The sequence below is a fragment of the Pelobates fuscus genome, chromosome 2 (genome assembly GCF_036172605.1).
Source record: "Pelobates fuscus isolate aPelFus1 chromosome 2, aPelFus1.pri, whole genome shotgun sequence".
In the NCBI taxonomy this organism is placed as follows: domain Eukaryota; kingdom Metazoa; phylum Chordata; class Amphibia; order Anura; family Pelobatidae; genus Pelobates; species Pelobates fuscus.
Genome location: NC_086318.1, coordinates 286,332,624 through 286,359,204, shown reverse-complemented (window position 1 = coordinate 286,359,204; position 26,581 = coordinate 286,332,624). Strand labels below are relative to the sequence as shown.

At 41.9% G+C, this 26,581-nt stretch overlaps 78 pseudogenes; all 78 read left to right on the top strand.

The window, feature by feature from the left end:
* Positions 1 to 173: 173 nt before the first annotated feature.
* On the top strand, positions 174 to 292 carry LOC134597424 (5S ribosomal RNA; annotated as a pseudogene).
* A 225-nt stretch (positions 293 to 517) lies between these two features.
* LOC134597098 (5S ribosomal RNA) lies at positions 518 to 636 on the top strand (annotated as a pseudogene).
* Positions 637 to 770: 134 nt separating this feature from the next.
* Positions 771 to 889, top strand: LOC134595697 (5S ribosomal RNA; annotated as a pseudogene).
* Positions 890 to 1,023: 134 nt separating this feature from the next.
* On the top strand, positions 1,024 to 1,142 carry LOC134596831 (5S ribosomal RNA; annotated as a pseudogene).
* Positions 1,143 to 1,367: 225 nt separating this feature from the next.
* LOC134596979 (5S ribosomal RNA) lies at positions 1,368 to 1,486 on the top strand (annotated as a pseudogene).
* A 134-nt stretch (positions 1,487 to 1,620) lies between these two features.
* Positions 1,621 to 1,739, top strand: LOC134596319 (5S ribosomal RNA; annotated as a pseudogene).
* A 134-nt stretch (positions 1,740 to 1,873) lies between these two features.
* On the top strand, positions 1,874 to 1,992 carry LOC134588905 (5S ribosomal RNA; annotated as a pseudogene).
* A 225-nt stretch (positions 1,993 to 2,217) lies between these two features.
* On the top strand, positions 2,218 to 2,336 carry LOC134598221 (5S ribosomal RNA; annotated as a pseudogene).
* Positions 2,337 to 3,139: 803 nt separating this feature from the next.
* On the top strand, positions 3,140 to 3,248 carry LOC134589403 (5S ribosomal RNA; annotated as a pseudogene).
* Positions 3,249 to 3,473: 225 nt separating this feature from the next.
* Positions 3,474 to 3,592, top strand: LOC134587678 (5S ribosomal RNA; annotated as a pseudogene).
* Positions 3,593 to 4,395: 803 nt separating this feature from the next.
* Positions 4,396 to 4,514, top strand: LOC134594550 (5S ribosomal RNA; annotated as a pseudogene).
* A 225-nt stretch (positions 4,515 to 4,739) lies between these two features.
* Positions 4,740 to 4,858, top strand: LOC134595319 (5S ribosomal RNA; annotated as a pseudogene).
* Positions 4,859 to 5,083: 225 nt separating this feature from the next.
* Positions 5,084 to 5,202, top strand: LOC134594314 (5S ribosomal RNA; annotated as a pseudogene).
* Positions 5,203 to 5,336: 134 nt separating this feature from the next.
* On the top strand, positions 5,337 to 5,455 carry LOC134596365 (5S ribosomal RNA; annotated as a pseudogene).
* Positions 5,456 to 5,589: 134 nt separating this feature from the next.
* On the top strand, positions 5,590 to 5,708 carry LOC134590326 (5S ribosomal RNA; annotated as a pseudogene).
* A 134-nt stretch (positions 5,709 to 5,842) lies between these two features.
* Positions 5,843 to 5,961, top strand: LOC134589346 (5S ribosomal RNA; annotated as a pseudogene).
* Positions 5,962 to 6,095: 134 nt separating this feature from the next.
* On the top strand, positions 6,096 to 6,214 carry LOC134590315 (5S ribosomal RNA; annotated as a pseudogene).
* Positions 6,215 to 6,348: 134 nt separating this feature from the next.
* On the top strand, positions 6,349 to 6,467 carry LOC134588454 (5S ribosomal RNA; annotated as a pseudogene).
* A 225-nt stretch (positions 6,468 to 6,692) lies between these two features.
* Positions 6,693 to 6,811, top strand: LOC134588958 (5S ribosomal RNA; annotated as a pseudogene).
* A 134-nt stretch (positions 6,812 to 6,945) lies between these two features.
* On the top strand, positions 6,946 to 7,064 carry LOC134590304 (5S ribosomal RNA; annotated as a pseudogene).
* Positions 7,065 to 7,198: 134 nt separating this feature from the next.
* Positions 7,199 to 7,317, top strand: LOC134594862 (5S ribosomal RNA; annotated as a pseudogene).
* Positions 7,318 to 7,451: 134 nt separating this feature from the next.
* LOC134597411 (5S ribosomal RNA) lies at positions 7,452 to 7,570 on the top strand (annotated as a pseudogene).
* Positions 7,571 to 8,130: 560 nt separating this feature from the next.
* LOC134596172 (5S ribosomal RNA) lies at positions 8,131 to 8,249 on the top strand (annotated as a pseudogene).
* A 134-nt stretch (positions 8,250 to 8,383) lies between these two features.
* LOC134597520 (5S ribosomal RNA) lies at positions 8,384 to 8,502 on the top strand (annotated as a pseudogene).
* Positions 8,503 to 8,727: 225 nt separating this feature from the next.
* LOC134596207 (5S ribosomal RNA) lies at positions 8,728 to 8,846 on the top strand (annotated as a pseudogene).
* A 225-nt stretch (positions 8,847 to 9,071) lies between these two features.
* Positions 9,072 to 9,190, top strand: LOC134590292 (5S ribosomal RNA; annotated as a pseudogene).
* A 225-nt stretch (positions 9,191 to 9,415) lies between these two features.
* LOC134595151 (5S ribosomal RNA) lies at positions 9,416 to 9,534 on the top strand (annotated as a pseudogene).
* Positions 9,535 to 9,668: 134 nt separating this feature from the next.
* On the top strand, positions 9,669 to 9,787 carry LOC134590281 (5S ribosomal RNA; annotated as a pseudogene).
* A 225-nt stretch (positions 9,788 to 10,012) lies between these two features.
* On the top strand, positions 10,013 to 10,131 carry LOC134588957 (5S ribosomal RNA; annotated as a pseudogene).
* Positions 10,132 to 10,265: 134 nt separating this feature from the next.
* LOC134596209 (5S ribosomal RNA) lies at positions 10,266 to 10,384 on the top strand (annotated as a pseudogene).
* A 378-nt stretch (positions 10,385 to 10,762) lies between these two features.
* LOC134587823 (5S ribosomal RNA) lies at positions 10,763 to 10,881 on the top strand (annotated as a pseudogene).
* A 567-nt stretch (positions 10,882 to 11,448) lies between these two features.
* On the top strand, positions 11,449 to 11,567 carry LOC134594861 (5S ribosomal RNA; annotated as a pseudogene).
* A 225-nt stretch (positions 11,568 to 11,792) lies between these two features.
* LOC134588886 (5S ribosomal RNA) lies at positions 11,793 to 11,911 on the top strand (annotated as a pseudogene).
* Positions 11,912 to 12,045: 134 nt separating this feature from the next.
* LOC134587670 (5S ribosomal RNA) lies at positions 12,046 to 12,164 on the top strand (annotated as a pseudogene).
* Positions 12,165 to 12,389: 225 nt separating this feature from the next.
* LOC134588955 (5S ribosomal RNA) lies at positions 12,390 to 12,508 on the top strand (annotated as a pseudogene).
* A 134-nt stretch (positions 12,509 to 12,642) lies between these two features.
* On the top strand, positions 12,643 to 12,761 carry LOC134596208 (5S ribosomal RNA; annotated as a pseudogene).
* Positions 12,762 to 12,895: 134 nt separating this feature from the next.
* Positions 12,896 to 13,014, top strand: LOC134594860 (5S ribosomal RNA; annotated as a pseudogene).
* A 134-nt stretch (positions 13,015 to 13,148) lies between these two features.
* Positions 13,149 to 13,267, top strand: LOC134594542 (5S ribosomal RNA; annotated as a pseudogene).
* A 134-nt stretch (positions 13,268 to 13,401) lies between these two features.
* On the top strand, positions 13,402 to 13,520 carry LOC134594430 (5S ribosomal RNA; annotated as a pseudogene).
* Positions 13,521 to 13,745: 225 nt separating this feature from the next.
* LOC134590268 (5S ribosomal RNA) lies at positions 13,746 to 13,864 on the top strand (annotated as a pseudogene).
* Positions 13,865 to 13,998: 134 nt separating this feature from the next.
* LOC134597810 (5S ribosomal RNA) lies at positions 13,999 to 14,117 on the top strand (annotated as a pseudogene).
* A 134-nt stretch (positions 14,118 to 14,251) lies between these two features.
* LOC134590256 (5S ribosomal RNA) lies at positions 14,252 to 14,370 on the top strand (annotated as a pseudogene).
* Positions 14,371 to 14,595: 225 nt separating this feature from the next.
* LOC134588734 (5S ribosomal RNA) lies at positions 14,596 to 14,714 on the top strand (annotated as a pseudogene).
* A 134-nt stretch (positions 14,715 to 14,848) lies between these two features.
* LOC134590244 (5S ribosomal RNA) lies at positions 14,849 to 14,967 on the top strand (annotated as a pseudogene).
* Positions 14,968 to 15,101: 134 nt separating this feature from the next.
* Positions 15,102 to 15,220, top strand: LOC134590233 (5S ribosomal RNA; annotated as a pseudogene).
* Positions 15,221 to 15,607: 387 nt separating this feature from the next.
* Positions 15,608 to 15,726, top strand: LOC134595596 (5S ribosomal RNA; annotated as a pseudogene).
* A 134-nt stretch (positions 15,727 to 15,860) lies between these two features.
* On the top strand, positions 15,861 to 15,979 carry LOC134595810 (5S ribosomal RNA; annotated as a pseudogene).
* A 134-nt stretch (positions 15,980 to 16,113) lies between these two features.
* Positions 16,114 to 16,232, top strand: LOC134595798 (5S ribosomal RNA; annotated as a pseudogene).
* A 134-nt stretch (positions 16,233 to 16,366) lies between these two features.
* On the top strand, positions 16,367 to 16,485 carry LOC134596188 (5S ribosomal RNA; annotated as a pseudogene).
* A 134-nt stretch (positions 16,486 to 16,619) lies between these two features.
* On the top strand, positions 16,620 to 16,738 carry LOC134595559 (5S ribosomal RNA; annotated as a pseudogene).
* A 225-nt stretch (positions 16,739 to 16,963) lies between these two features.
* Positions 16,964 to 17,082, top strand: LOC134597014 (5S ribosomal RNA; annotated as a pseudogene).
* Positions 17,083 to 17,307: 225 nt separating this feature from the next.
* Positions 17,308 to 17,426, top strand: LOC134587810 (5S ribosomal RNA; annotated as a pseudogene).
* Positions 17,427 to 17,560: 134 nt separating this feature from the next.
* On the top strand, positions 17,561 to 17,679 carry LOC134594340 (5S ribosomal RNA; annotated as a pseudogene).
* Positions 17,680 to 17,813: 134 nt separating this feature from the next.
* LOC134588401 (5S ribosomal RNA) lies at positions 17,814 to 17,932 on the top strand (annotated as a pseudogene).
* Positions 17,933 to 18,066: 134 nt separating this feature from the next.
* LOC134588535 (5S ribosomal RNA) lies at positions 18,067 to 18,185 on the top strand (annotated as a pseudogene).
* Positions 18,186 to 18,319: 134 nt separating this feature from the next.
* On the top strand, positions 18,320 to 18,438 carry LOC134598259 (5S ribosomal RNA; annotated as a pseudogene).
* A 134-nt stretch (positions 18,439 to 18,572) lies between these two features.
* LOC134595009 (5S ribosomal RNA) lies at positions 18,573 to 18,691 on the top strand (annotated as a pseudogene).
* A 225-nt stretch (positions 18,692 to 18,916) lies between these two features.
* Positions 18,917 to 19,035, top strand: LOC134594588 (5S ribosomal RNA; annotated as a pseudogene).
* Positions 19,036 to 19,169: 134 nt separating this feature from the next.
* On the top strand, positions 19,170 to 19,288 carry LOC134588352 (5S ribosomal RNA; annotated as a pseudogene).
* A 316-nt stretch (positions 19,289 to 19,604) lies between these two features.
* LOC134597412 (5S ribosomal RNA) lies at positions 19,605 to 19,723 on the top strand (annotated as a pseudogene).
* Positions 19,724 to 20,191: 468 nt separating this feature from the next.
* LOC134589535 (5S ribosomal RNA) lies at positions 20,192 to 20,310 on the top strand (annotated as a pseudogene).
* A 134-nt stretch (positions 20,311 to 20,444) lies between these two features.
* Positions 20,445 to 20,563, top strand: LOC134590221 (5S ribosomal RNA; annotated as a pseudogene).
* A 468-nt stretch (positions 20,564 to 21,031) lies between these two features.
* Positions 21,032 to 21,150, top strand: LOC134597401 (5S ribosomal RNA; annotated as a pseudogene).
* A 468-nt stretch (positions 21,151 to 21,618) lies between these two features.
* Positions 21,619 to 21,737, top strand: LOC134597058 (5S ribosomal RNA; annotated as a pseudogene).
* A 225-nt stretch (positions 21,738 to 21,962) lies between these two features.
* Positions 21,963 to 22,081, top strand: LOC134588262 (5S ribosomal RNA; annotated as a pseudogene).
* A 134-nt stretch (positions 22,082 to 22,215) lies between these two features.
* LOC134595394 (5S ribosomal RNA) lies at positions 22,216 to 22,334 on the top strand (annotated as a pseudogene).
* A 134-nt stretch (positions 22,335 to 22,468) lies between these two features.
* LOC134595112 (5S ribosomal RNA) lies at positions 22,469 to 22,587 on the top strand (annotated as a pseudogene).
* A 469-nt stretch (positions 22,588 to 23,056) lies between these two features.
* LOC134589401 (5S ribosomal RNA) lies at positions 23,057 to 23,165 on the top strand (annotated as a pseudogene).
* A 225-nt stretch (positions 23,166 to 23,390) lies between these two features.
* Positions 23,391 to 23,499, top strand: LOC134589400 (5S ribosomal RNA; annotated as a pseudogene).
* A 225-nt stretch (positions 23,500 to 23,724) lies between these two features.
* LOC134595265 (5S ribosomal RNA) lies at positions 23,725 to 23,843 on the top strand (annotated as a pseudogene).
* Positions 23,844 to 24,068: 225 nt separating this feature from the next.
* Positions 24,069 to 24,187, top strand: LOC134588005 (5S ribosomal RNA; annotated as a pseudogene).
* Positions 24,188 to 24,321: 134 nt separating this feature from the next.
* LOC134594437 (5S ribosomal RNA) lies at positions 24,322 to 24,440 on the top strand (annotated as a pseudogene).
* A 225-nt stretch (positions 24,441 to 24,665) lies between these two features.
* Positions 24,666 to 24,784, top strand: LOC134588141 (5S ribosomal RNA; annotated as a pseudogene).
* Positions 24,785 to 25,009: 225 nt separating this feature from the next.
* On the top strand, positions 25,010 to 25,128 carry LOC134594147 (5S ribosomal RNA; annotated as a pseudogene).
* A 134-nt stretch (positions 25,129 to 25,262) lies between these two features.
* Positions 25,263 to 25,371, top strand: LOC134589399 (5S ribosomal RNA; annotated as a pseudogene).
* A 225-nt stretch (positions 25,372 to 25,596) lies between these two features.
* LOC134597389 (5S ribosomal RNA) lies at positions 25,597 to 25,715 on the top strand (annotated as a pseudogene).
* A 468-nt stretch (positions 25,716 to 26,183) lies between these two features.
* Positions 26,184 to 26,302, top strand: LOC134596101 (5S ribosomal RNA; annotated as a pseudogene).
* Positions 26,303 to 26,436: 134 nt separating this feature from the next.
* Positions 26,437 to 26,555, top strand: LOC134588800 (5S ribosomal RNA; annotated as a pseudogene).
* The last annotated feature ends 26 nt before the right edge of the window (positions 26,556 to 26,581 follow it).

Sequence of the window (26,581 nt, the reverse complement as noted above, 5' to 3'; positions counted from 1 at the left end):
CTATGGGAGACCAACTAGGAACCTCAGGTGCCGTAAGCTTTTGTTTATTTCTTTTTTGCATTATGATGTCATAATCAGACCACTTTTTTCCCTATCCAGAAGCGTCTTGTCTTTTGTCGCAACCAGAGTTTGATATTCTACCAACATTAGCGAGATCGCATTCTCTTAATTTCACTTACGGCCATACCAGTCTGAAAATGCCTGATCTCGTCAGATCTCGGAAGCCATCCAGACTTGGGCCTGGTTAGTACTTGTATGGGAGACCAACTAGGAACCTCAGGTGCCGTAAGCTTTTGTTTATTTCTTTTTTGCATTATGATGTCATAATCAGACCACTTTTTTCCCTATGGGAGACCAACTAGGAACCTCAGGTGCCGTAAGCTTTTGTTTATTTCTTTTTTGCATTATGATGTCATAATCAGACCACTTTTTTCCCTATCCAGAAGCGTCTTGTCTTTTGTCGCAACCAGAGTTTGATATTCTACCAACATTAGCGAGATCGTATTCTCTTAATTGCACTTACGGCTATACCAGTCTGAAAATGCCTGATCTCGTCAGATCTTGGAAGCCATCCAGACTCGGGCCTGGTTAGTACTTGTATGGGAGACCAACTAGGAACCTCAGGTGCCGTAAGCTTTTGTTTATTTCTTTTTTGCATTATGATGTCATAATCAGACCACTTTTTTCCCTATCCAGAAGCGTCTTGTCTTTTGTCGCAACCAGAGTTTGATATTCTACCAACATTAGCGAGATCGCATTCTCTTAATTTCAATTACGGCCATACCAGTCTGAAAATGCCTGATCTCGTCAGATCTCGGAAGCCATCCAGACTCGGGCCTGGTTAGTACTTGTATGGGAGACCAACTAGGAACCTCAGGTGCCGTAAGCTTTTGTTTATTTCTTTTTTGCATTATGATGTCATAATCAGACCACTTTTTTCCCTATCCAGAAGCGTCTTGTCTTTTGTCGCAACCAGAGTTTGATATTCTACCAACATTAGCGAGATCGCATTCTCTTAATTGCTCATACGGCTATACCAGTCTGAAAATGCCTGATCTCGTCAGATCTCGGAAGCCATCCAGACTCGGGCCTGGTTAGTACTTGTATGGGAGACCAACTAGGAACCTCAGGTGCCGTAAGCTTTTGTTTATTTCTTTTTTGCATTATGACGTCATAATCAGACCACTTTTTTCCCTATGGGAGACCAACTAGGAACCTCAGGTGCCGTAAGCTTTAGTTTATTTCTTTTTTGCATTATGATGTCATAATCAGACCACTTTTTTCCCTATCCAGAAGCGTCTTGTCTTTTGTCGCAACCAGAGTTTGATATTCTACCAACATTAGCGAGATCGCATTCTCTTAATTTCCCTTACGGCCATACCAGTCTGAAAATGCCTGATCTCATCAGATCTCGGAAGCCATCCAGACTTGGGCCTGGTTAGTACTTGTATGGGAGACCAACTAGGAACCTCAGGTGCCGTAAGCTTTTGTTTATTTCTTTTTTGCATTATGATGTCATAATCAGACCACTTTTTTCCCTATCCAGAAGCATCTTGTCTTTTGTCGCAACCAGAGTTTGATATTCTACCAACATTAACGAGATCGCATTCTCTTAATTTCACTTACGGCCATACCAGTCTGAAAATGCCTGATCTCGTCAGATCTCGGAAGCCGTCCAGACTTGGGCCTGGTTAGTACTTGTATGGGAGACCAACTAGGAACCTCAGGTGCCGTAAGCTTTTGTTTATTTCTTTTTTGCATTATGATGTCATAATCAGACCACTTTTTTCCCTATCCAGAAGCGTCTTGTCTTTTGTCGCAACCAGAGTTTGATATTCTACCAACATTAGCGAGATCGCATTCTCTTAATTTCACTTACGGCCATACCAGTCTGAAAATGCCTGATATCGTCAGATCTCGGAAGCCATCCAGACTCGGGCCTGGTTAGTACTTGTATGGGAGACCAACTAGGAACCTCATGTGCCGTAAGCGTTTGTTTATTTCTTTTTTGCATTATGATGTCATAATCAGACCACTTTTTTCCCTATGGGAGACCAACTAAGAACCTCAGGTGCCGTAAGCTTTTGTTTATTTCTTTTTTGCATTATGATGTCAAAATCAGAACACTTTTTTCCCTATCCAGAAGCGTCTTGTCTTTTGTCGCAACCAGAGTTTGATATTCTACCAACATTAGCGAGATCGCATTCTCTTAATTTCCATTACGGCCATACCAGTCTGAAAATGCCTGATCTCGTCAGATCTTGGAAGCCATCCAGACTCGGGCCTGGTTAGTACTTGTATGGGAGACCAACTAGGAACCTCAGGTGCCGTAAGCTTTTGTTTATTTCTTTTTTGCATTATGATGTCATAATCAGACCACTTTTTTCCCTATCCAGAAGCGTCTTGTCTTTTGTCGCAACCAGAGTTTGATATTCTACCAACATTAGCGAGATCGCATTCTCTTAATTTCACTTACGGCCATACCAGTCTGAAAATGCCAGATCTCGGAAGCCATCCAGACTCGGGCCTGGTTAGTACTTGTATGGGAGACCAACTAGGAACCTCAGGTGCCGTAAGCTTTTGTTTATTTATTTTTTGCATTATGATGTCATAATCAGACAACTTTTTTCCCTAAGGGAGACCAACTAGGAACCTCAGGTGCCGTAAGCTTTTGTTTATTTCTTTTTTGCATTATGATGTCATAATCAGACCACTTTTTTCCCTATCCAGAAGCGTCTTGTCTTTTGTCGCAACCAGAGTTTGATATTCTACCAACAGTAGCGAGATTGCATTCTCTTAATTTCACTTACGGCCATACCAGTCTGAAAATGTCAGATCTCGGAAGCCATCCAGACTCGGGCCTGGTTAGTACTTGTATGGGAGACCAACTAGGAACCTCAGGTGCCGTAAGCTTTTGTTTATTTCTTTTTTGCATTATGATGTCATAATCAGACCACTTTTTTCCCTATGGGAGACCAACTAGGAACCTCAGGTGCCGTAAGCTTTTGTTTATTTCTTTTTTTCCATTATGATGTCATAATCAGACCACTTTTTTCCCTATCCAGAAGCGTCTTGTCTTTTGTCGCAACCAGAGTTTGATATTCTACCAACATTAGCGAGATCGCATTCTCTTAATTTCACTTACGGCCATACCAGTCTGAAAATGCCAGATCTCGGAAGCCATCCAGACTTGGGCCTGGTTAGTACTTGTATGGGAGACCAACTAGGAACCTCAGGTGCCGTAAGCTTTTGTTTATTTCTTTTTTGCATTATGATGTCATAATCAGACCACTTTTTTCCCTATGGGAGACCAACTAGGAACCTCAGGTGCCGTAAGCTTTTGTTTATTTCTTTTTTGCATTATGATGTCATAATCAGACCACTTTTTTCCCTATCCAGAAGCGTCTTGTCTTTTGTCGCAACCAGAGTTTGATATTCTAACAACATTAGCGAGATCGCATTCTCTTAATTTCACTTACGGCCATACCAGTCTTAAAATGCCTGATCTCGTCAGATTTTGGAAGCCATCCAGACTTGGGCCTGGTTAGTACTTGTATGGGAGACCAACTAGGAACCTCAGGTGCCGTAAGCTTTTGTTTATTTCTTTTTTGCATTATGATGTCATAATCAGACCACTTTTTTCCCTATCCAGAAGCGTCTTGTCTTTTGTCGCAACCAGAGTTTGATATTCTACCAACATTAGCGAGATCGCATTCTCTTAATTTCACTTACGGCCATACCAGTCTGAAAATGCCAGATCTCGGAAGCCATCCAGACTCGGGCCTGGTTAGTACTTGTATGGGAGACCAACTAGGAACCTCAGGTGCCGTAAGCTTTTGTTTATTTATTTTTTGCATTATGATGTCATAATCAGACAACTTTTTTCCCTAAGGGAGACCAACTAGGAACCTCAGGTGCCGTAAGCTTTTGTTTATTTCTTTTTTGCATTATGATGTCATAATCAGACCACTTTTTTCCCTATCCAGAAGCGTCTTGTCTTTTGTCGCAACCAGAGTTTGATATTCTACCAACAGTAGCGAGATTGCATTCTCTTAATTTCACTTACGGCCATACCAGTCTGAAAATGTCAGATCTCGGAAGCCATCCAGACTCGGGCCTGGTTAGTACTTGTATGGGAGACCAACTAGGAACCTCAGGTGCCGTAAGCTTTTGTTTATTTCTTTTTTGCATTATGATGTCATAATCAGACCACTTTTTTCCCTATGGGAGACCAACTAGGAACCTCAGGTGCCGTAAGCTTTTGTTTATTTCTTTTTTTCCATTATGATGTCATAATCAGACCACTTTTTTCCCTATCCAGAAGTGTCTTGTCTTTTGTCGCAACCAGAGTTTGATATTCTACCAACATTAGGGAGATCGCATTCTCTTAATTTCACTTACGGCCATACCAGTCTTAAAATGCCTGATCTCGTCAGATCTCGGAAGCCATCCAGACTTGGGCCTGGTTAGTACTTGTATGGGAGACCAACTAGGAACCTCAGGTGCCGTAAGCTTTTGTTTATTTCTTTCTTGCATTATGATGTCATAATCAGACCACTTTTTTCACTATGGGAGACCAACTAGGAACCTCAGGTGCCGTAAGCTTTTGTTTATTTCTTTTTTGCATTATGATGTCATAATCAGACCACTTTTTTCCCTATCCAGAAGCGTCTTGTCTTTTGTCGCAACCAGAGTTTGATATTCTAACAACATTAGCGAGATCGCATTCTCTTAATTTCACTTACGGCCATACCAGTCTGAAAATGCCTGATCTCGTCAGATCTTGGAAGCCATCCAGACTTGGGCCTGGTTAGTACTTGTATGGGAGACCAACTAGGAACCTCAGGTGCCGTAAGCTTTTGTTTATTTCTTTTTTGCATCATGATGTCATAATCAGACCACTTTTTTCCCTATGGGAGACCAACTAGGAACCTCAGGTGCCGTAAGCTTTTGTTTATTTCTTTTTTGCATTATGATGTCATAATCAGACCACTTTTTTCCCTATCCAGAAGCGTCTTGTCTTTTGTCGCAACCAGAGTTTGATATTCTACCAACATTAGCGAGATCGCATTCTCTTGATTTCACTTACGGCCATACCGGTCTGAAAATGCCTGATCTCATCAGATCTCGGAAGCCATCCAGACTCGGGCCTGGTTAGTACTTGTATGGGAGACCAACTGGAAACCTCAGGTGCCGTAAGCTTTTGTTTATTTCTTGTTTGCATTATGATGTCATAATCAGACCACTTTTTTCCCTATCCAGAAGCGTCTTGTCTTTTGTCGCAACCAGAGTTTGATATTCTACCAACATTAGCGAGATCGCATTCTCTTAACTTCACTTACGGCCATACCAGTCTGAAAATGCCTGATCTCGTCAGATCTTGGAAGCCATCCAGACTCGGGCCTGGTTAGTACTTGTATGGGAGACCAACTAGGAACCTCAGGTGCCGTAAGATTTTGTTTATTTCTTTTTTGCATTATGATGTCATAATCAGACCACTTTTTTCCCTATCCAGAAGCGTCTTGTCTTTTGTCGCAACCAGAGTTTGATAATCTACCAACATTAGCGAGATCGCATTCTCTTAATTTCACTTACGGCCATACCAGTCTGAAAATGCCTGATCTCGTCAGATCTCGGAAGCCATCCAGACTCGGGCCTGGTTAGTACTTGTATGGGAGACCAACTAGGAACCTCAGGTGCCGTAAGCTTTTGTTTATTTCTTTTTTGCATTATGATGTCATAATCAGACCACTTTTTTCCCTATCCAGAAGCGTCTTGTCTTTTGTCGCAACCAGAGTTTGATATTCTACCAACATTAGCGAGATCGCATTCTCTTAATTTCCCTTACGGCCATACCAGTCTGAAAATTCTTGATCTCGTCAGATCTCGGAAGCCATCCAGACTCGCGCCTGGTTAGTACTTGTATGGGAGACAAACTAGGAACCTCAGGTGCCGTAAGCTTTTGTTTATTTCTTTTTTGCATTATGATGTCATAATCAGACCACTTTTTTCCCTATCCAGAAGCATCTTGTCTTTTGTCGCAACCAGAGTTTGATATTCTACCAACATTAGCGAGATCGCATTCACTTAATTTCACTTACGGCCATACCAGTCTGAAAATGCCTGATCTCGTCAGATCTCGGAAGCCATCCAGACTCGGGCCTGGTTAGTACTTGTATGGGAGACCAACTAGGAACCTCAGGTGCCGTAAGCTTTTGTTTATTTCTTTTTTGCATTATGATGTCATAATCAGACCACTTTTTTCCCTATCCAGAAGCGTCTTGTCTTTTGTCGCAACCAGAGTTTGATATTCTACCAACATTAGCGAGATCGCATTCTCTTAATTTCTATTACGGCCGTACCAGTCTGAAAATGCCTGATCTCGGCAGATCTCGGAAGCCATCCAGACTCGGGCCTGGTTAGTACTTGTATGGGAGACCAACTAGGAACCTCAGGTGCCGTAAGCTTTAGTTTATTTCTTTTTTGCATTATGATGTCATAATCAGACCACTTTTTTCCCTATGGGAGACCAACTAGGAACCTCAGGTGCCGTAAGCTTTTGTTTATTTCTGTTTTGCATTATGATGTCATAATCAGACCACTTTTTTCCCTATCCAGAAGCGTCTTGTCTTTTGTCGCAACCAAAGTTTGATATTCTACCAACATTAGCGAGATCGCATTCTCTTAATTTCCCTTACGGCCATACCAGTCTGAAAATGCCTGATCTCGTCAGATCTCGGAAGCCATCCAGACTCGGGCCTGGTTAGTACTTGTATTTGAGACCAACTAGGAACCTCAGGTGCCGTAAGCTTTTGTTTATTTATTTTTTGCATTATGATGTCATAATCAGACCACTTTTTTCCCTATGCAGAAGCGTCTTGTCTTTTGTCGCAACCAGAGTTTGATATTCTACCAACATTAGCGAGATCGCATTCTCTTAATTTCACTTACGGCCATACCAGTCTGAAAATGCCTGATCTCGTCAGATCTCGGAAGCCATCCAGACTCGGGCCTGGTTAGTACTTGTATGGGAGACCAACTAGGAACCTCAGGTGCCGTAAGCTTTTGTTTATTTCTTTTTTGCATTATGATGTCATAATCAGACCACTTTTTTCCCTATCCAGAAGCGTCTTGTCTTTTGTCGCAACCAGAGTTTGATATTCTACCAACATTAGCGAGATCGCATTCTCTTAATTTCACTTATGGCCATACCAGTCTGAAAATGCCTGATCTCGTCAGATCTCGGAAGCCATCCAGACTCGGGCCTGGTTAGTACTTGTATGGGAGACCAACTAGGAACCTCAGGTGCCGTAAGCTTTTGTTTATTTCTTTTTTGCATTATGATGTCATAATCAGACCACTTTTTTCCCTATCCAGAAGCGTCTTGTCTTTTGTCGCAACCAGAGTTTGATATTCTACCAACATTAGCGAGATCGCATTCTCTTAACTTCACTTACGGCCATACCAGTCTGAAAATGCCTGATCTCATCAGATCTCGGAAGCCATTTAGACTCGGGCCTGGTTAGTACTTGTATGGGAGACCAAATAGGAACCTCAGGTGCCGCAAGCTTTTGTTGATTTCTTTTTTGCATTATGATGTCATAATCAGACCACTTTTTTTCCCTATGGGAGACAAACTAGGAACCTCAGGTGCCGTAAGCTTTTGTTTATTTCTTTTTTGCATTATGATGTCATAATCAGACCACTTTTTTCCCTATGGGAGACCAACTAGGAACCTCAGGTGCCGTAAGCTTTTGTTTATTTCTTTTTTGCATTATGATGTCATAATCAGACCACTTTTTTCCCTATCCAGAAGCGTCTTGTCTTTTGTCGCAACCAGAGTTTGATATTCTACCAACATTAGCGAGATCGCATTCTCTTAATTTCACTTATGGCCATACCAGTCTGAAAATGCCTGATCTCGGAAGCCATCCAGACTTGGGTCTGGTTAGTACTTGTATGGGAGACCAACTAGGAACCTCAGGTGCCGTAAGCTTTTGTTTATTTCTTTTTTGCATTATGATGTCATAATCAGACCACTTTTTTCCCTATCCAGAAGCGTCTTGTCTTTTGTCGCAACCAGAGTTTGATATTCTACCAACATTAGCGAGATCGCATTCTCTTAATTTCACTTACGGCCATACCAGTCTGAAAATGCCTGATCTCGTCAGATCTCGGAAGCCATCCAAACTCGGGCCTGGTTAGTACTTGTATGGGAGACCAACTAGGAACCTCAGGTGCCGTAAGCTTTTGTTTATTTCTTTTTTGCATTATGATGTCATAATCAGACCACTTTTTTCCCTATCCAGAAGCATCTTGTCTTTTGTCGCAACCAGAGTTTGATATTCTACCAACATTAGTGAGATCGCATTCTCTTAATTTCACTTATGGCCATACCAGTCTGAAAATGCCTGATCTCATCAGATCTCGGAAGCCATCCAGAATCGGGCCTGGTTAGTACTTGTATGGGAGACCAACTAGGAACCTCAGGTGCCGTAAGCTTTTGTTTATTTCTTTTTTGCATTATGATGTCATAATCAGACCACTTTTTTCCCTATGGGAGACCAACTAGGAACCTCAGGTGCCGTAAGCTTTTGTTTATTTATTTTTTGCATTATGATGTCATAATCAGACCACTTTTTTCCCTATCCAGAAGCGTCTTGTCTTTTGTCGCAACCAGAGTTTGATATTCTACCAACATTAGCGAGATCGCATTCTCTTAATTTCACTTACGGCCATACCAGTCTGAAAATGCCTGATCTCGTCAGATCTCGGAAGCCATCCAGACTCGGGCCTGGTTAGTACTTGTATGGGAGACCAATTAGGAACCTCAGGTGCCGTATGCTTTTGTTTATTTCTTTTTTGCATTATGATGTCATAATCAGACCACTTTTTTCCCTATGGGAGACCAACTAGGAACCTCAGGTGCCGTAAGCTTTTGTTTATTTCTTTTTTGCATTATGATGTCATAATCAGACCACTTTTTTCCCTATCCAGAAGCGTCTTGTCTTTTGTCGCAACCAGAGTTTGATATTCTACCAACATTAGCGAGATCGCATTCTCTTAATTTCACTTACGGCCATACCAGTCTGAAAATGCCTGATCTCGTCAGATCTCGGAAGCCATCCAGACTCGGGCCTGGTTAGTACTTGTATGGGAGACCAACTAGGAACCTCAGGTGCCGTAAGCTTTTGTTTATTTCTTTTTTGCATTATGATGTCATAATCAGACCACTTTTTTCCCTATGGGAGACCAACTAGGAACCTCAGGTGCCGTAAGCTTTTGTTTATTTCTTTTTTGCATTATGATGTCATAATCAGACCCCTTATTTCCCTATCCAGAAGCGTCTTGTCTTTTGTCGCAACCAGAGTTTGATATTCTACCAACATTAGCGAGATCGCAATCTCTTCATTTCCCTTACGGCCATACCAGTCTGAAAATGCCCGATCTCGTCAGATCTTGGAAGCCATCCAGACTCGGGCCTGGTTAGTACTTGTATGGGAGACCAACTAGGAACCTCAGGTGCCGTAAGCTTTTGTTTATTTCTTTTTTGCATTATGATGTCATAATCAGACCACTTTTTTCCCTATCCAGAAGCGTCTTGTCTTTTGTCGCAACCAGAGTTTGATATTCTACCAACATTAGCGAGATCGCATTCTCTTAATTTCACTTACGGCCATACCAGTCTGAAAATGCCTGATCTCGTCAGATCTCGGAAGCCATCCAGACTCGGGCCTGGTTAGTACTTGTATGGGAGACCAACTAGGAACCTCAGGTGCCGTAAGCTTTTGTTTATTTCTTTTTTGCATTATGATGTCATAATCAGACCACTTTTTTCCCTATGGGAGACCAACTAGGAACCTCAGGTGCCGTAAGCTTTTTTTTATTTCTTTTTTGCATTATGATGTCATAATCAGACCACTTTTTTCCCTATCCAGAAGCGTCTTGTCTTTTGTCGCAACCAGAGTTTGATATTCTACCAACATTAGCGAGATCGCATTCTCTTAATTTCCCTTACGGCCATACCAGTCTGAAAATGCCTGATCTCGTCAGATCTCGGAAGCCATCCAGACTCGGGCCTGGTTAGTACTTGTATTTGAGACCAACTAGGAACCTCAGGTGCCGTAAGCTTTTGTTTATTTATTTTTTGCATTATGATGTCATAATCAGACCACTTTTTTCCCTATGCAGAAGCGTCTTGTCTTTTGTCGCAACCAGAGTTTGATATTCTACCAACATTAGCGAGATCGCATTCTCTTAATTTCACTTATGGCCATACCAGTCTGAAAATGCCTGATCTCATCAGATCTCGGAAGCCATCCAGACTCGGGCCAGGTTAGTACTTGTATGGGAGACCAACTAGAAACCTCAGGTGCCGTAAGCTTTTGTTTATTTCTTTTTTGCATTATGATGTCATAATCAGACCACTTTTTTCCCTATCCAGAAGCGTCTTGTCTTTTGTCGCAACCAGAGTTTGATATTCTACCAACATTAGCGAGATCGCATTCTCTTAATTTCACTTACGGCCATACCAGTCTGAAAATGCCTGATCTCGGTAGCCATCCAGACTCGGGCCTGCTTAGTACTTGTATGGGAGACCAACTAGGAACCTCAGGTGCCGTAAGCTTTTTTTTATTTTCTTTTTTGCATTATGATGTCATAATCAGACCACTTTTTTCCCTATCCAGAAGCGTCTTGTCTTTTGTCGCAACTAGAGTTTGATATTCTACCAACATTAGCGAGATCGCATTCTCTTAATTTCACTTACGGCCATACCAGTCTGAAAATGCCTGATCTCATCAGATCTCGGAAGCCATCCAGAATCGGGCCTGGTTAATACTTGTATGGGAGACCAACTAGGAACCTCAGGTGCCGTAAGCTTTTGTTTATTTATTTTTTGCATTATGATGTCATAATCAGACCACTTTTTTCCCTATGGGAGACCAACTAGGAACCTCAGGTGCCGTAAGCTTTTGTTTATTTCTTTTTTGCATTATGATGTCATAATCAGACCACTTTTTTCCCTATCCAGAAGCGTCTTGTCTTTTGTCGCAACCAGAGTTTGATATTCTACCAACATTAGCAAGATCGCATTCTCTTAATTTCACTTACGGACATACCATTCTGAAAATGCCTGATCTCGTCAGATCTCGGAAGCCATCCAGACTCAGGCCTGGTTAGTACTTGTATGGGAGACCAATTAGGAACCTCAGGTGCCGTATGCTTTTGTTTATTTCTTTTTTGCATTATGATGTCATAATCAGACCACTTTTTTCCCTATGGGAGACCAACTAGGAACCTCAGGTGCCGTAAGCTTTTGTTTATTTCTTTTTTGCATTATGATGTCATAATCAGACCACTTTTTTCCCTATCCAGAAGCGTCGTCTTTTGTCGCAACCAGAGTTTGATATTCTACCAACATTAGCGAGATCGCATTCTCTTAATTTCACTTATGGCCATACCAGTCTGAAAATGCCTGATCTCGTCAGATCTCGGAAGCCATCCAGACTCGGGCCTGGTTAGTACTTGTATGGGAGACCAACTAGGAACCTCAGGTGCCGTAAGCTTTTGTTTATTTCTTTTTTGCATTATGATGTCATAATCAGACCACTTTTTTCCCTATGGGAGACCAACTAGGAACCTCAGGTGCCGTAAGCTTTTGTTTATTTCTTTTTTGCATTATGATGTCATAATCAGACCACTTATTTCCCTATCCAGAAGCGTCTTGTCTTTTGTCGCAACCAGAGTTTGATATTCTACCAACATTAGCGAGATCGCATTCTCTTCGTTTCACTTACGGCCATACCAGTCTGAAAATGCCTGATCTCGTCAGATCTTGGAAGCCATCCAGACTCAGGCATGGTTAGTACTTGTATGGGAGACCAACTAGGAACCTCAGGTGCCGTAAGCTTTTGTTTATTTCTTTTTTGCATTATGATGTCATAATCAGACCACTTTTTTCCCTATCCAGAAGCGTCTTGTCTTTTGTCGCAACCAGAGTTTGATATTCTACCAACATTAGCGAGATCGCATTCTCTTAATTTCACTTACGGCCATACCAGTCTGAAAATGCCTGATCTCGTCATATCTCGGAAGCCATCCAGACTCGGGCCTGGTTAGTACTTGTATGGGAGACCAACTAGGAACCTCAGGTGCTGTAAGCTTTTGTTTATTTCATTTTTGCATTATGATGTCATAATCAGACCACTTTTTTCCCTATGGGAGACCAACTAGGAACCTCAGGTGCCGTAAGCTTTTTTTTATTTCTTTTTTGCATTATGATGTCATAATCAGACCACTTTTTTCCCTATCCAGAAGCGTCTTGTCTTTTGTCGCAACCAGAGTTTGATATTCTACCAACATTAGCGAGATCGCATTCTCTTAATTTCCCTTACGGCCATACCAGTCTGAAAATGCCTGATCTCGTCAGATCTCGGAAGCCATCCAGACTCGGGCCTGGTTAGTACTTGTATTTGAGACCAACTAGGAACCTCAGGTGCCGTAAGCTTTTGTTTATTTATTTTTTGCATTATGATGTCATAATCAGACCACTTTTTTCCCTATGCAGAAGCGTCTTGTCTTTTGTCGCAACCAGAGTTTGATATTCTACCAACATTAGCGAGATCGCATTCTCTTAATTTCACTTATGGCCATACCAGTCTGAAAATGCCTGATCTCATCAGATCTCGGAAGCCATCCAGACTCGGGCCAGGTTAGTACTTGTATGGGAGACCAACTAGAAACCTCAGGTGCCGTAAGCTTTTGTTTATTTCTTTTTTGCATTATGATGTCATAATCAGACCACTTTTTTCCCTATCCAGAAGCGTCTTGTCTTTTGTCGCAACCAGAGTTTGATATTCTACCAACATTAGCGAGATCGCATTCTCTTAATTTCACTTATGGCCATACCAGTCTGAAAATGCCTGATCTCGTCAGATCTCGGAAGCCATCCAGACTCGGGCCTGGTTAGTACTTGTATGGGAGACCAACTAGGAACCTCAGGTGCCGTAAGCTTTTGTTTATTTCTTTTTTGCATTATGATGTCATAATCAGACCACTTTTTTCCCTATCCAGAAGCGTCTTGTCTTTTGTCGCAACCAGAGTTTGATATTCTACCAACATTAGCGAGATCGCATTCTCTTAATTTCACTTACGGCCATACCAGTCTGAAAATGCCTGATCTCGTCAGATCTCAGAAGCCATCCAGACTCGGGCCTGGTTAGTACTTGTATGGGAGACCAACTAGGAACCTCAGGTGCCGTAAGCTTTTGTTTATTTCTTTTTTGCATTATGATGTCATAATCAGACCACTTATTTCCCTATCCAGAAGCGTCTTGTCTTTTCTCGCAACCAGAGTTTGATATTCTACCAACATTAGCGAGATCGCATTCTCTTAATTTCCCTTACGGCCATACCAGTCTGAAAATGCCTGATCTCGTCAGATCTCGGAAACCATCCAGACTCGGGCCTGGTTAGTACTTGTATGGGAGACCAACTAGGAACCTCAGGTGCCGTAAGCTTTTGTTTATTTCTTTTTTGCATTATGATGTCATAATCAGACCACTTTTTTCCCTATGGGAGACCAACTAGGAAACTCAGGTGCCGTAAGCTTTTGTTTATTTCTTTTTTGCATTATGATGTCATAATCAGACCACTTATTTCCCTATCCAGAAGCGTCTTGTCTTTTGTCGCAACCAGAGTTTGATATTCTACCAACATTAGCGAGATCGCATTCTCTTAATTTCACTTACGGCCATACCAGTCTGAAAATGCCTGATCTCGTCAGATCTCGGAAGCCATCCAGACTCGGGCCTGGTTAGTACTTGTATGGGAGACCAACTAGGAACCTCAGGTGCCGTAAGCTTTTGTTTATTTCTTTTTTGCATTATGATGTCATAATCAGACCACTTTTTTCCCTATCCAGAAGCGTCTTGTCTTTTGTCGCAACCAGAGTTTGATATTCTACCAACATTAGCGAGATCGCATTCTCTTAGCTTCACTTACAGCCATACCAGTCTGAAAATGCCTAATCTCGTCAGAACTCGGAAGCCAACCAGACTCGGGCCTGGTTAGTATTTGTATGGGAGACCAACTAGGAACCTCAGGTGCCGTAAGCTTTTGTTTATTTCTTTTTTGCATTATGATGTCATAATCAGACCACTTTTTTCCCTATCCAGAAGCGTCTTGTCTTTTGTCGCAACCAGAGTTTGTTATTCTACCAACATTAGCGAGATCGCATTCTCTTAATTTTACTTACGGCCATACCAGTCTGAAAATGCCTGATCTCGTCAGATCTCGGAAGCCATCCAGACTCGGGCCTGGTTAGTACTTGTATGGGAGACCAACTAGGAACCTCAGGTGCCGTAAGCTTTTGTTTATTTCTTTTTTGCATTATGATGTCATAATCAGACCACTTTTTTCCCTATGGGAGACCAACTAGGAACCTCAGGTGCCGTAAGCTTTTGTTTATTTCTTTTTTGCATTATGATGTCATAATCAGACCACTTTTTTCCCTATCCAGAAGCGTCTTGTCTTTTGTCGCAACCAGAGTTTGATATTCTACCAACATTAGCGAGATCGCATTCTCTTAACTTCACTTACAGCCATACCAGTCTGAAAATGCCTAATCTCGTCAGAACTCGGAAGCCATCCAGACTCGGGCCTGGTTAGTATTTGTATGGGAGACCAACTAGGAACCTCAGGTGCCGTAAGCTTTTGTTTATTTCTTTTTTGCATTATGATGTCATAATCAGACCACTTTTTTCCCTATCCAGAAGCGTCTTGTCTTTTGTCGCAACCAGAGTTTGATATTCTACCAACATTAGCGAGATCGCATTCTCTTAATTTCACTTACGGCCATACCAGTCTGAAAATGCCTGATCTCGTCAGATCTCGGAAGCCATCCAGACTCGGGCCTGGTTAGTACTTGTATGGGAGACCAACTAGGAACCTCAGGTGCCGTAAGCTTTTGTTTATTTCTTTTTTGCATTATGATGTCATAATCAGACCACTTTTTTCCCTATCCAGAAGCGTCTTGTCTTTTGTCGCAACCAGAGTTTGATATTCTACCAACATTAGCGAGATCGCATTCTCTTAATTTCACTTACGGCCATACCAGTCTGAAAATGCCTGATCTCGTCAGATCTCGGAAGCCATCCAGACTCGGGCCTGGTTAGTACTTGTATGGGAGACCAACTAGGAACCTCAGGTGCCGTAAGCTTTTGTTTATTTCTTTTTTGCATTATGATGTCATAATCAGACCACTTTTTTCCCTATCCAGAAGCGTCTTGTCTTTTGTCGCAACCAGAGTTTGATATTCTACCAACATTAGCGAGATCGCATTCTCTTAATTTCACTTACGGTCATACCAGTCTGAAAATGCCGGATCTTGTCAGTTTTCGGAAGCCATCCAGACTCGGGCCTGGTTAGTTCTTGTATGGGAGACCAACTAGGAACCTCAGGTGCCGTAAGCTTTTGTTTATTTCTTTTTTGCATTATGATGTCATAATCAGACCACTTTTTTCCCTATCCAGAAGCGTCTTGTCTTTTGTCGCAACCAGAGTTTGATATTCTACCAACATTAGCGAGATCGCATTCTCTTAATTTCACTTACGGCCATACCAGTCTGAAAATGCCTGATCTCATCAGATCTCAGAAGCCATCCAGACTCGGGACTGGTTAGTACTTGTATGGGAGACCAACTAGGAACCTCAGGTGCCGTAAGCTTTTGTTTATTTCTTTTTTGCATTATGATGTCATAATCAGACCACTTATTTCCCTATCCAGAAGCGTCTTGTCTTTTGCCGCAACCAGAGTTTGATATTCTACCAACATTAGCGAGATCGCATTCTCTTAATTTCACTTACGGCCATACCAGTCTGAAAATGCCTGATCTCATCAGATCTCGGAAGCCATCCAGACTCGGGCCTGGTTAGTACTTGTATGGGAGACCAACTAGGAACCTCAGGTGCCGTAAGCTTTTGTTTATTTCTTTTTTGCATTATGATGTCATAATCAGACCACTTTTTTCCCTATCCAGAAGCGTCTTGTCTTTTGTCGCAACCAGAGTTTGATATTCTACCAACATTAGCGAGATCGCATTCTCTTAATTTCACTTACGGCCATACCAGTCTGAAAATGCCTGATCTCATCAGATCTCGGAAGCCATCCAGACTCGGGCCTGGTTAGTACTTGTATGGGAGACCAACTAGGAACCTCAGGTGCCGTAAGCTTTTGTTTATTTCTTTTTTGCATTATGATGTCATAATCAGACCACTTTTTTCCCTATCCAGAAGCGTCTTGTCTTTTGTCGCAACCAGAGTTTGATATTCTACCAACATTAGCGAGATCCCATTCACTTAATTTCACTTACGGCCATACCAGTCTGAAAATGCCTGATCTCGTCAGATCTCGGAGGCCATCCAGACTCGGGCCTGGTTAGTACTTGTATGGGAGACCAACTAGGAACCTCAGGTGCCGTAAGCTTTTGTTTATTTCTTTTTTGCATTATGATGTCATAATCAGACCACTTTTTTCCCTATCCAGAAGCGTCTTGTCTTTTGTCGCAACCAGAGTTTGATATTCTACCAACATTAGCGAGATCGCATTCTCTTAATTTCCCTTACGGCTATACCAGTCTGAAAATGCCTGATCTCGTCAGATCTCGGAAGCCATCCAGACTCGGGCCTGGTTAGTACTTGTATGGGAGACCAACTAGGAACCTCAGGTGCCGTAAGCTTTTGTTTATTTCTTTTTTGCATTATGATGTCATAATCAGACCACTTTTTTCCCTATGGGAGACCAACTAGGAACCTCAGGTGCCGTAAGCTTTTGTTTATTTCTTTTTTGCATTATGATGTCATAATCAGACCACTTTTTTCCCTATCCAGAAGCGTCTTGTCTTTTGTCGCAACCAGAGTGTGATATTCTACCAACATTAGCGAGATCGCAATCTCTTAATTGCGCTTACGGCTATACCAGTCTGAAAATGCCTGATCTCGTCAGATCTCGGAAGCCATCCAGACTCGGGCCTGGTTAGTACTTGTATGGGAGACCAACTAGGAACCTCAGGTGCCGTAAGCTTTTGTTTATTTCTTTTTTGCATTATGATGTCATAATCAGACCACTTTTTTCCCTATGGGAGACCAACTAGGAACCTCAGGTGCCGTAAGCTTTTGTTTATTTCTTTTTTGCATTATGATGTCATAATCAGACCACTTTTTTCCCTATCCAGAAGCGTCTTGTCTTTTGTCGCAACCAGAGTTTGATATTCTACCAACATTAACGAGATCGCATTCTCTTAATTTCACTTACGGCCATACCAGTCTGAAAATGCCTGATCTCATCAGCTCTCAGAAGCCATCCAGACTCGGGCCTGGTTAGTACTTGTATGGGAGACCAACTAGGAACCTCAGGTGCGGTAAACTTTTGTTTATTTCTTTTTTGCATTATGATGTCATAATCAGACCACTTTTTTCCCTATCCAGAAGCGTCTTGTCTTTTGTCGCAACCAGAGTTTGATATTCTACCAACATTAGCGAGATCGCATTCTCTTAATTTCACTTACGGCCATACCAGTCTGAAAATGCCTGATCTCATCTGATCTCGGAAGCCATCCAGACTCGGGTCTGGTTAGTACTTGTATGGGAGACCAACTAGGAACCTCAGATGCCGTAAGCTTTTGTTTATTTCTTTTTTGCATTATGATGTCATAATCAGACCACTTTTTTCCCTATCCAGAAGCGTCTTGTCTTTTGTCGCAACCAGAGTTTGATATTCTACCAACATTAGCGAGATCGCATTCTCTTAATTTCACTTACGGCCATACCAGTCTGAAAATGCCTGATCTCGTCAGATCTCGGAAGCCATCCAGACTCGCGCCTGGTTAGTACTTGTAGGGGAGACCAACTAGGAACCTCAGGTGCCGTAAGCTTTAGTTTATTTCTTTTTTGCATTATGATGTCATAATCAGACCACTTTTTTCCCTATCCAGAAGCGTCTTGTCTTTTGTCGCAACCAGAGTTTGATATTCTACCAACATTAGCGAGATCGCATTCTCTTAATTTCACTTACGGCCATACCAGTCTGAAAATGCCTGAACTTGTCAGATCTCGGAAGCCATTCCGACTCGGGCCTGGTTAGTACTTGTATGGGAGACCAACTAGGAACCTCAGGTGCCGTAAGCTTTTGTTTATTTCTTTTTTGCATTATGATGTCATAATCAGACCACTTTTTTCCCTATCCAGAAGCGTCTTGTCTTTTGTCGCAACCAGAGTTTGATATTCTACCAACATTAGCGAGATCGCATTCTCTTAATTTCACTTACGGCCATACCAGTCTGAAAATGCCTGATCTTGTCAGATCTCGGAAGCCATTCCGACTCGGGCCTGGTTAGTACTTGTATGGGAGACCAACTAGGAACCTCAGGTGCCGTAAGCTTTTGTTTATTTCTTTTTTGCATTATGATGTCATAATCAGACCACTTTTTTCCCTATCCAGAAGCGTCTTGTCTTTTGTCGCAACCAGAGTTTGATATTCTACCAACATTAGCGAGATCGCATCCTCTTAATTTGACTTACGGCTATACCAGTCTGAAAATGCCTGATCTCGTCAGATCTCGGAAGCCATCCAGACTCGGGCCTGGTTAGTACTTGTATGGGAGACCAACTAGGAACCTCAGGTGCCGTAAGCTTTTGTTTATTTCTTTTTTGCATTATGATGTCATAATCTGACCACTTTTTTCCCTATGGGAGACCAACTAGGAACCTCAGGTGCCGTAAGCTTTTGTTTATTTCTTTTTTGCATTATGATGTCATAATCAGACTACTTTTTTCCCTATCCAGAAGCGTCTTGTCTTTTGTCGCAGCCAGAGTTTGATATTCTACCAACATTAGCGAGATCGCATTCTCTTAATTTCCCTTACGGCCATACCAGTCTGAAAATGCCTGATCTCGTCAGATCTCGGAAGCCATCCAGACTCGGGCCTGGTTAGTACTTGTATGGGAGACCAACTAGGAACCTCAGGTGCCGTAAGCTTTTGTTTATTTCTTTTTTGCATTATGATGTCATAATCAGACCACTTTTTTCCCTATCCAGAAGCGTCTTGTCTTTTGTCGCAACCAGAGTTTGATATTCTACCAACATTAGCGAGATCGCATTCTCTTAATTTCACTTACGACCATACCAGTCTGAAAATGCCTGATCTCGTCAGATCTCGGAAGCCATCCAGACTCGGGCCTCGTTAGTACTTGTATGGGAGACCAACTAGGAACCTCAGGTGCCGTAAGCTTTTGTTTATTTCTTTTTTGCATTATGATGTCATAATCAGACCACGTTTTTCCCTATGGGAGACCAACTAGGAACCTCAGGTGCCGTAAGCTTTTGTTTATTTCTTTTTTGCATTATGATGTCATAATCAGACCACTTTTTTCCCTATGGGAGACCAACTAGGAACCTCAGGTGCCGTAAGCTTTTGTTTATTTCTTTTTTGCATTATGATGTCATAATCAGACCACTTTTTTCCCTATCCAGAAGCGTCTTGTCTTTTGTCGCAACCAGAGTTTGATATTCTACCAACATTAACGAGATCGCATTCTCTTAATTTCACTTACGGCCATACCAGTCTGAAAATGCCTGATCTCGTCAGATCTCGGAAGCCATCCAGACTTGGGCCTGGTTAGTACTTGTATGGGAGACCAACTAGGAACCTCAGGTGCCGTAAGCTTTTGTTTATTTCTTTTTTGCATTATGATGTCATAATCAGACCACTTTTTTCCCTATGGGAGACAAACTAAGAACCTCAGGTGCCGTAAGCTTTTGTTTATTTCTTTTTTAAATTATGATGTCATAATCAGACCACTTTTTTCCCTATCCAGAAGCGTCTTGTCTTTTGTCGCAACCAGAGTTTGATATTCTACCAACATTAGCGAGATCGCATTCTCTTTATTTCACTTACGGCCATACCAGTCTGAAAATGCCAGATCTCGGAAGCCATCCCGACTCGGGCCTGGTTAGTACTTGTATGGGAGACCAACTAGGAACCTCAGGTGCCGTAAGCTTTTGTTTATTTCTTTTTTGCATTATGATGTCATAATCAGACCACTTTTTTCCCTATCCAGAAGCGTCTTGTCTTTTGTCGCAACCAGAGTTTGATATTCTACCAACATTAGCGAGATCGCATTCTCTTAATTTCCCTTACGGCCATACCAGTCTGAAAATGCCTGATCTCGTCAGATCTCAGAAGCCATCCAGACTCGGGCCTGGTTAGTACTTGACTGGGAGACCAACTAGGAACCTCAGGTGCCGTAAGCTTTTGTTTATTTCTTTTTTGCATTATGATGTCATAATCAGACCACTTTTTTCCCTATCCAGAAGCGTCTTGTCTTTTGTCGCAACCAGAGTTTGATATTCTACCAACATTAGCGAGATCGCATTCTCTAAATTTCACTTACGGCCATACCAGTCTGAAAATGCCTGATCTCGTCAGATCTCGGAAGCCATCCAGACTCGGGCCTGGTTAGTACTTGTATGGGAGACCAACTAGGAACCTCAGGTGCCGTAAGCTTTTGTTTATTTCTTTTTTGCATTATGATGTCATAATCAGACAACTTTTTTCCCTATGGGAGACCAACTAGGAACCTCAGGTGCCGTAAGCTTTTGTTTATTTCTTTTTTGCATTATGATGTCATAATCAGACCACTTTTTTCCCTATCCAGAAGCGTCTTGTCTTTTGTCGCAACCAGAGTTTGATATTCTACCAACAGTAGCGAGATCGCATTCTCTTAATTTCACTTACGGCCATACCAGTCTGAAAATGTCAGATCTCGGAAGCCATCCAGACTCGGGCCTGGTTAGTACTTGTATGGGAGACCAACTAGGAACCTCAGGTGCCGTAAGCTTTTGTTTATTTCTTTTTTGCATTATGATGTCATAATCAGACCACTTTTTTCCCTATCCAGAAGCGTCTTGTCTTTTGTCGCAACCAGAGTTTGATATTCTACCAACAGTAGCGAGATCGCATTCTCTTAATTTCACTTACGGCCATACCAGTCTGAAAATGCCTGATCTCGTCAGATCTCGGAAGCCATCCAGACTTGGGCCTGGTTAGTACTTGTATGGGAGACCAACTAGGAACCTCAGGTGCCGTAAGCTTTTGTTTATTTCTTTTTTGCTTTATGATGTCATAATCAGACCACTTTTTTCCCTATGGGAGACCAACTAGGAACCTCAGGTGCCGTAAGCTTTTGTTTATTTCTTTTTTGCATTATGATGTCATAATCAGACCACTTTTTTCCCTATCCAGAAGCGTCTTGTCTTTTGTCGCAACCAGAGTTTGATATTCTACCAACATTAGCGAGATCGCATTCTCTTAATTTCACTTACGGCCATACCAGTCTGAAAATGCCAGATCTCAGAAGCCATCCAGACACGGGCCTGGTTAGTACTTGTATGGGAGACCAACTAGGAACCTCAGGTGCCGTAAGCTTTTGTTTATTTCTTTTTTGCATTATGATGTCATAATCAGACCACTTTTTTCCCTATCCAGAAGCGTCTTGTCTTTTGTCGCAACCAGAGTTTGATATTCTACCAACATTAGCGAGATCGCATTCTCTTAATTTCACTTACGGCCATACCAGTCTGAAAATGCCTGATCTCGTCAAATCTCGGAAGCCATCCAGACTCGGGCCTGGTTAGTACTTGTATGGGAGACCAACTAGGAACCTCAGGTGCCGTAAGCTTTTGTTTATTTCTTTTTTGCATTATGATGTCATAATCAGACCACTTTTTTCCCTATGGGAGACCAACTAGGAGCCTCAGGTGCCGTAAGCTTTTGTTTATTTCTTTTTTGCATTATGATGTCATAATCAGACCACTTTTTTCCGTATCCAGAAGCGTCTTGTCTTTTGTCTCAACCAGAGTTTGATATTCTACCAACATTAGCGAGATCGCATTCTCTTAATTTCACTTACAGCTATACCAGTCTGAAAATGCCTGATCTCGTCAGATCTCAGAAGCCATCCAGACTTGGGCCTGGTTAGTACTTGTATGCGAGACCAACTAGGAACCTCAGGTGCCGTAAGCTTTTGTTTATTTCTTTTTTGCATTATGATGTCATAATCAGACCACTTTTTTCCCTATCCAGAAGCGTCTTGTCTTTTGTCGCAACCAGAGTTTGATATTCTACCAACATTAGCGAGATCGCATTCTCTTAATTTCCCTTACGGCCATACCAGTCTGAAAATGCCTGATCTCGTCAGATCTCGGAAGCCATCCAGACTCGGGCCTGGTTAGTACTTATATGGGAGACCAGCTAGGAACCTCAGGTGCCGTAAGCTTTTGTTTATTTCTTTTTTGCATTATGATGTCATAATCAGACCACTTTTTTCCCTATCCAGAAGCGTCTTGTCTTATGTCGCAACCAGAGTTTGATATTCTACCAACATTAGCGAGATCGCATTCTCTTAATTTCCCTTACGGCCATACCAGTCTGAAAATGCCTGATCTCGTCAGATCTCGGAAGCCATCCAGACTCGGGCCTGGTTAGTACTTGACTGGGAGACCAACTAGGAACCTCAGGTGCCGTAAGCTTTTGTTTATTTCTTTTTTGCATTATGATGTCATAATCAGACCACTTTTTCCCCTATCCAGAAGCGTCTTGTCTTTTGTCGCAACCAGAGTTTGATATTCTACCAACATTAGCGAGATCGCATTCTCTTAATTTCACTTACGGCCATACCAGTCTGAAAATGCCAGATCTCGGAAGCCATCCAGACTCGGGCCTGGTTAGTATTTGTATGGGAGACCAACTAGGAACCTCAGGTGCCGTAAGCTTTTGTTTATTTATTTTTTGCATTATGATGTCATAATCAGACCACTTTTTTCCCTAAGGGAGACCAACTAGGAACCTCAGGTGCCGTAAGCTTTTGTTAATTTCTTTTTTTCCATTATGATGTCATAATCAGACCACTTTTTTCCCTATCCAGAAGCGTCTTGTCTTTTGTCGCAACCAGAGTTTGATATTCTACCAACATTAGCGAGATCGCATTCTCTTAATTTCACTTACGGCCATACCAGTCTGAAAATGCCAGATCTCGGAAGCCATCCAGACTTGGGCCTGGTTAGTACTTGTATGGGAGACCAACTAGGAACCTCAGGTGCCGTAAGCTTTTGTTTATTTCTTTTTTGCATTATGATTTCATAATCAGACCACTTTTTTCCCTATGGGAGACCAACTAGGAACCTCAGGTGCCGTAAGCTTTTGTTTATTTCTTTTTTGCATTATGATGTTATAATCAGACCACTTTTTTCCCTATCCAGAAGCGTCTTGTCTTTTGTCGCAACCAGAGTTTGATATTCTACCAACATTAGCGAGATCGCATTCTCTTAATTTCACTTACGGCCATACCAGTCTGAAAATGCCAGATCTCGGAAGCCATCCAGACTTGGGCCTGGTTAGTACTTGTATGGGAGACCAACTAGGAACCTCAGGTGCCGTAAGCTTTTGTTTATTTCTTTTTTGCATTATGATGTCATAATCAGACCACTTTTTTCCCTATGGGAGACCAACTAGGAACCTCAGGTGCCGTAAGCTTTTGTTTATTTCTTTTTTGCATTATGATGTTATAATCAGACCACTTTTTTCCCTATCCAGAAGCGTCTTGTCTTTTGTCGCAACCAGAGTTTGATATTCTACCAACATTAGCGAGATCGCATTCTCTTAATTTCACTTACGGCCATACCAGTCTGAAAATGCCTGATCTCGTCAGATCTCGGAACCCATCCAGACTTGGGCCTGGTTAGTACTTGTATGGGAGACCAACTAGGAACCTCAGGTGCCGTAAGCTTTTGTTTATTTCTTTTTTGCATTATGATGTCATAATCAGACCACTTTTTTCCCTATGGGAGACCAACTAGGAACCTCAGGTGCCGTAAGCTTTTGTTTATTTCTTTTTTGCATTATGATGTCATAATCAGACCACTTTTTTCCCTATCCAGAAGCGTCTTGTCTTTTGTCGCAACCAGAGTTTGATATTCTACCAACATTAGCGAGATCGCATTTTCTTAATTTCATTTACGGCCATACCAGTCTGAAAATGCCTGATCTCATCAGATATCGCAAGCCATCCAGACTTGGGCCTGGTTAGTACTTGTATGGGAGACCAACTAGGAACCTCAGGTGCCGTAAGCTTTTGTTTATTTCTTTTTTGCATTATGATGTCATAATCAGACCACTTTTTTCCCTATCCAGAAGCGTCTTGTCTTTTGTCGCAACCAGAGTTTGATATTCTACCAACATTAGCGAGATCGCATTCGCTTAGTTTCACTTACGGCCATACCAGTCTGAAAATGCCTGATCTCGTCAGATCTCGGAAGCCATCCAGACTTGGGCCTGGTTAGTACTTGAATGGGAGACCAACTAGGAACCTCAGGTGCCGTAAGCTTTTGTTTATTTCTTTTTTGCATTATGATGTCATAATCAGACCACTTTTTTCCCTATGGGAGACCAACTAGGAACCTCAGGTGCCGTAAGCTTTTGTTTATTTCTTTTTTGCATTATGATGTCATAATCAGACCACTTTTTTCCCTATCCAGAAGAGTCTTGTCTTTTGTCGCAACCAGAGTTTGATATTCTACCAACATTAGCGAGATCGCATTCACTTAATTTCACTTACAGCCATACCAGTCTGAAAATGCCTGATCTCGTCAAATCTCGGAAGCCATTCAGACTCGGGCCTGGTTAGTACTTGCATGGGAGACCAACTAGGAACCTCAGGTGCCGTAAGCTTTTGTTTATTTCTTTTTTGCATTATGATGTCATAATCAGACCACTTTTTTCCCTATGGGATACCAACTAGGAACCTCAGGTGCCGTAAGCTTTTGTTTATTTCTTTTTTGCATTATGATGTCATAATCAGACCACTTTTTTCCCTATCCAGAAGCATCTTGTCTTTTGTCGCAACCAGAGTTTGATATTCTACCAACATAAACGAGATCGCATTCTCCTAATTTCACTTACGGCCATACCAGTCTGAAAATTCCTGATCTCGTCAGATCTCGGAAGCCATCCAGACCTGGGCCTGGTTAGTACTTGTATGGGAGACCAACTAGGAACCTCAGGTGCCGTAAGCTTTTGTTTATTTCTTTTTTGCATTAAGATGTCATAATCAGACCACTTTTTTCCCTATCCAGAAGCGTCTTGTCTTTTGTCGCAACCAGAGTTTGATATTCTACCAACATTAGCGAGATCGCATTCTTTTAATTTCACTTACGGCCATACCAGTCTGAAAATGCCAGATCTCGGAAGCCATCCAGACTTGGGCCTGGTTAGTACTTGTATGGGAGACCAACTAGGAACCTCAGGTGCCGTAAGCTTTTGTTTATTTCTTTTTTGCATTATGATGTCATAATCAGACCACTTTTTTCCCTATGGGAGACCAACTAGGAACCTCAGGTGCCGTAAGCTTTTGTTTATTTCTTTTTTGCATTATGATGTCATAATCAGACCACTTTTTTCCCTATCCAGAAGCGTCTTGTCTTTTGTCGCAACCAGAGTTTGATATTCTACCAACATTAGCGAGATCGCATTCTCTTAATTTCACTTACGGCCATACCAGTCTGAAAATGCCTGATCTCGTCAGATCTCGGAAGCCATCCAGACTTGGGCCTGGTTAGTACTTGTATGGGAGACCAACTAGGAACCTCAGGTGCCGTAAGCTTTTGTTTATTTCTTTTTTGCATTATGATGTCATAATCAGACCACTTTTTTCCCTATGGGAGACCAACTAGGAACCTCAGGTGCCGTAAGCTTTTGTTTATTTCTTTTTTGCATTATGATGTCATAATCAGACCACTTTTTTCCCTATCCAGAAGCGTCTTGTCTTTTGTCGCAACCAGAGTTTGATATTCTACCAACATTAGCGAGATCGCATTCTCTTAATTTCACTTACGGCCATACCAGTCTGAAAGTGCCAGATCTCGGAAGCCATCCAGACACGGGCCTGGTTAGTACTTGTATGGGAGACCAACTAGGAACCTCAGGTGTCGTAAGCTTTTGTTTATTTCTTTTTTGCATTATGATGTCATAATCAGACCACTTTTTTCCCTATCCAGAAGCTTCTTGTCTTTTGTCGCAACCAGAGTTTGATATTCTACCAACATTAACGAGATCGCATTCTCTTAATTTCACTTACGGCCATACCAGTCTTAAAATGCCTGATCTCGTCAGATCTCGGAAGCCATCCAGACTTGGGCCTGGTTTGTACTTGTATGGGAGACCAACTAGGAACCTCAGGTGCCGTAAGCTTTTGTTTATTTCTTTTTTGCATTATGATGTCATAATCAGACATATTTTTTCCCTATCCAGAAGCGTCTTGTCTTTTGTCGCAACCAGAGTTTGATATTCTACCAACATTAGCGAGATCGCATTCTCTTAATTTCTCTTACGGCCATACCAGTCTGAAAATGCCTGATCTCGTCAGATCTCGGAAGCCATCCATACTCGGGTCCGGTTAGTACTTGTATGGGAGACCAACTAGGAACCTCAGGTGCCGAAAGCTTTTGTTTATTTCTTTTTTACATTATG